The sequence below is a fragment of the Oratosquilla oratoria genome, chromosome 9 (assembly GCF_046742065.1).
Source record: "Oratosquilla oratoria isolate Oo_2021 chromosome 9, ASM4674206v1, whole genome shotgun sequence".
NCBI classification, from domain to species: Eukaryota; Metazoa; Arthropoda; class Malacostraca; order Stomatopoda; family Squillidae; genus Oratosquilla; species Oratosquilla oratoria.
The window spans coordinates 22,956,760-22,962,043 of record NC_134785.1 but is presented as its reverse complement, the minus strand read 5'-3'; positions in this window follow the sequence as shown (position 1 = coordinate 22,962,043).

The following is a 5,284-nucleotide window of genomic DNA, read 5'->3' as shown; positions in this document are numbered from 1 at the left end:
ATACATACATACATATATATACTATACATACAAATATATACAATACACATATATATATACACATATATATACATACACATATATACTATACATACACATATTTTTTAAATACAATACTATATATCATACATACATATATATATATCTATATACATAATATATATACATATAATATATATATACATACATATTATATATATACATACATATTATATATAATATATACATACATATTATATATATATATACATACATTATATTATTATATATATATACATTAATTATATATATATATATAAACATATATTATATATATATATATACATACATATTATATATATATACATACATATATATATATATATATATACATACATATATATATATATATTACATATATATATAATATTATAAATATACATATATATTATATATACATAACATATATATATATTATATTATATATATACATACATACATATTATATATATATATATATATAAAATATATATATACATATTATATATATTATATATAAATATACAAACATTTTATATATATATATACATACTATTATATATATATACATACATTATATATACTATATATATTTATATATTATATATACATACTTATATATTATATATATTACATACATACATATTATATAACATACATACATATTATATATATACATGTATACATACATACTCTTTTTATTATCTATATACCATTAACAATATTATATAGACATGATATATATACATTCTGATATATAATTATAATACATACATGACATATATAAATACATACCATACATACATACATATAGTAATATACTACATACATACATATTTATAATATAGAGATATATACACATACATATGTATATTATATTAGTAGATAACATACATACATATATTAATATATATATAACATATAAAATACATACATATTATATATACATATACAATTACATATTATATATATTATTATATATATTATCACATACACACATAATTATATTTATTTATTATAGATATATACCATACACACATATTATCATATATTTACTATATATCATACCTATACATACATAAACTATATATAGTAATATTATATACATTATATATAGAATATATATCACATATATATTTATATAGTATTACATACATAACATTCATAATAGTATAGATATCAGTATATATATATACACACATATATATATATCATATATAATATATATAATATACACACATACACAAACATAATATAAAATATAATATAATATATACATACAGACATCACACATATTATATTTAAATACTACATACATACATTATATATAAGTTATATATATAATAATATATATATACTACTATATATAGTATACTTTATATATATGCGTATATATATAGACATACATATTTAAATTATAACATACATATTATATACATATATATAGAATATGACGAGACTGGGTGGAATACAGAACTACGCCGAAGATTGGGCTGGAAACTTTTTATTGCTTATACAAGCACGTTCTCGGTGACCGTCGCGGTCTTCCTTCAGTAAGCTGTCTACAGAAACAGTTGAGCCACACATTATACATCCGAGAGAGATGGGAAACAAGGACAGGTCACGCCCGCTGGCTGTCTGGGAATTCCCTTTCCCGAATCATGCATACGTATCCCAATTAGGTATTTATATTTAACTTTACACTTAGATTCCTTTTGACAAACAAACAAAACCGTCCCTGTCATTGATATTTTCATAATAATTAATGTAGGCAGCTTCAACAGTCATCCTCATCTCCCTCCTGAACTCCCGGTGTGTAAAACCTCGACTCCGGAATCCATCGGATGTATAAATGTGTGGGTCCATAGCTGTTTTGTAGCCAGCCTTACTGAAGCAAGTACCGAGTCGTTCGAAACGTAGAAGCAATAAAAAGTTCCAGCCCAATACTTCGCCTATTCTTCCGCCACCCAGTCTCTCATCTGACTAAACCATTCATCATATATATAATACACGGCGTGATCAAAAAGTAATGACGAGTGAGACCATATATTTTCACGGCACGTAGGCGTAAACTCCAACTAGTGGCCTACATTCCTTCAAAGTACTACCCCTCCTGCCTCTGTCCAAACGTTCCATCCTCTTTCGGCCACTTCATGAAGCACTCACGGTACTCAGAAGCCGATATACCTCTCCGGGAGCTCTGATCATTGGACTGCTCGCGGCCAGATCTGGGATGCGATAACACAGCTTCCCTGGCGATCAGAGCACAACCCTTTGATCTTTCTGGAAACAACCAACAAATCACCGTGAGCGAAGGTCAGCGCGAGTAGGGTGCGTGGTGGGGAGAAGTGTGAACCCCTGCTCGCTACCACGGAACTAGTCACTAGTAGTGACCGCGAGCTTTGAGTGGGGCAGCAGCAATGATCATGGTTGCACCGCCAAAAGGCGCGATCGGCGACGGGTTGGTGCAGTCTTGGCCTGATATTCCAGGACTCGAGTGAAAGAAGTGATCAGTGTAGAACTCTTGGGGCTGTGTGGATAGTGACACTGTTATTGAGTGCATTACATCCACACACATTGGTCCTTGTGAAATTCTGAAAGATGGTGAAAGCGAGTAGCGAGCTTCCTGCTTCGACAATATCCTTCCTTCAGCATCTGAGGTCGAGGTTCATCATATCACTCGAACCACGACCATCGTACTGAGACTGCTTGTCTCGAGGTGGTGTGACGTGAAGACAACAGCAAATCCAACACTCAATACATCCGCGTACAGCGTGTCGCTCGGAGAACCGTTTCGAGACACCAGTTGGGCGGGCTCGAAAATTCACGACCAGCCTAAGAATCAACAACCCCGCACCCCCCTTCGCGACGATTATCCTCCACTCTCAGCAAGCAAATAAGACTAATCCCAGCGATCACACTTCTTCCTCAGCCCTAAGACTGTTCATGCACGATGATCCATGTGACGCTCCCCATAACGAACTGACACCGCAGCTCCAACGGAAACCAGAAACTCGCAGAGTAACAATTGGAAATCTTCGTCAATCGATGGCCCGCGCACGGACCGACATGGCTCCGAACGGATGTCGGAGCGACGGCCAGACGAGACGATGATACTCAGCTTCTAGCTGCAATTTTCCTGAGCTGCGAAAGCTCAAATCCAGCGGGAAACAGTTTTGCCAGTGATGGAGTAGACTCGGGGAAAAACTGTGCAACAATTACTCTCTGATCTCCGTTGCTCACTTTCTCCCGCAGTGTCGCACCATTGTACGAAGGTATCTGTAAGAATACTTGCAGGCCTCACTTAGCGAAAAATCCATAGTTTACTCGCAGCGGTCTAGACACCAGTCAACCAACAATGACGCAATCGCCACAGCGCTAAGACGCAGAACAATGTAAGCTAGACAAACTAGCGACACAGCGCCGAACATGCTATCATACAGGCAACACACTTTGCTGCCCCTTGCTCCCCCCCCCATCCACCAACACTTAGGAGTCCTCTCAGCTACGCGACCCGTACTGTCATCAACTTTCTGATCACCCCTAAGTATATACATCTATATAACTATATATTTACATATATAGTTTAATATAAATACTATATACTTATATTCATACTATATATAGACAAACTATCTCTCATATCTATCCAGTAGACATAGATCCTCTCAATACATAAATTGTATATACCTTTATTCAGTATATATATATATGAGGCGTATAACATATTACGGAATACAAACAATAATATATATATACTTATATATAAGCGATCATTTAATATGTATATGCATACTTATAGATATATACTATATATATCTATACATATGTATGCCAGTAATATATATATATATATATGGAGATAATATTATATAGATGTATATATATTATAATAATTTTTATATCATATATAATATATATACTTATTATAGACAGATATACTAACCTGTGGTATAAAAAAGAAAATTGCATGAAAGTATGTATTATACGTGTATTCGTTCTGGAACAAAAGCACCGAAGCAGAAGGCAATGATGGTGGAGGTTGAGGTGGATTAGTGAGGGTGGAAATGGAGGAGGGGTTGAGGTGGTGATAATGGAGATGGAACTAGTGTAATGGAGACGTAGGAGGAGGTAATGGTGATGGAGTTGGTGGAGATTGAGGAGAGGTTGAGGGTGGAGATGATGTTGATGAAGATGGAGGTGGAGATGGATATGGTAGTGTTGATGGAGAAGAAGGCGGAGACTAAGGTAAATAGGAGGAAGAGGAGGAAGGGAGGGAAGGAGAAACTAAAGGAGGGTTAAGGCAAGTGGAGGAAATGAAAGTGAGGGGAAGTGAGGGGAAGTGAGTGGAAGTGAGGGAAAATGAGGGGAAGTGAGGGTAAGTGAGGGTAAGTGCGGGGAAGTGAGGGGAAAGGAGAGGGAAGAGAGATTCCTGAGTACTGGACACAACAACGCAATACGTGTTGGGGGGAAGGAGAGAAGGGGGATTTTGGGGGCGCTCTCTGCACAAGCTAATCACCCCCTCCACAACAAGTGCCCTACTTTATGCCCCCTCTTTCCAAAATACCCATTTCAGTAGGTGATTACAGTGGAGGTTGTGGTTTAGATGGAGAGGAGGGAATCTGGAACTTTCTGAGATTCCTGTAGGCTACAGTGGGGTATCATCTCGTTGATAATAATTAATATTATAATCAGATAAAGTCATCACGAAAAAAAAGAAAGAAAATACCTTCGACAAACGCAAGTACCGCTTAGTCTTCTTTGTCTCTGTTTCTCCTCCTCTCCTCGTCCTCCTCCTCCTCCTCTTCCTCCTCCTCTTCTCCCCTCCCAAACTCCCTATATCCCTCCTCCTCCTCCTCCTTCTCCGCACCTCCCCTGTTGCCACGCGCACCTCGGGATAGCCTCCTCTTCCTCCTCCTTCTCCTCCTCCTCCTCCTCCTGTCCTCCTCTTCCTCCTCCTCCTCCACCATTCTTCTCCGCCGCGCCTCTGTACGGGGACCGCCTGTCTACCTCCTGTCTGCGCCCATGAGAGAGTGAGAGAGATAGAGAGAGAGAGAGAGAGAGAGAGAGAGAGAGAGAGAGAGAGAGAGAGAGAGAGAGAGAGAGAGAACTAGGAGAGATGTAGAGAGAGAGAGAGAGTAGAGGAGAGAGAGGGAGAGAGAGGGAGAGAGAGGGAGAGAGAGGGAGGCGAGAGCGGGAGAGCGCGGAGAGTGAGGGAGAGCGGAGAGAGAGGGAGAGCGGAGAGTGAGGGAGACTGCAGCCTCTC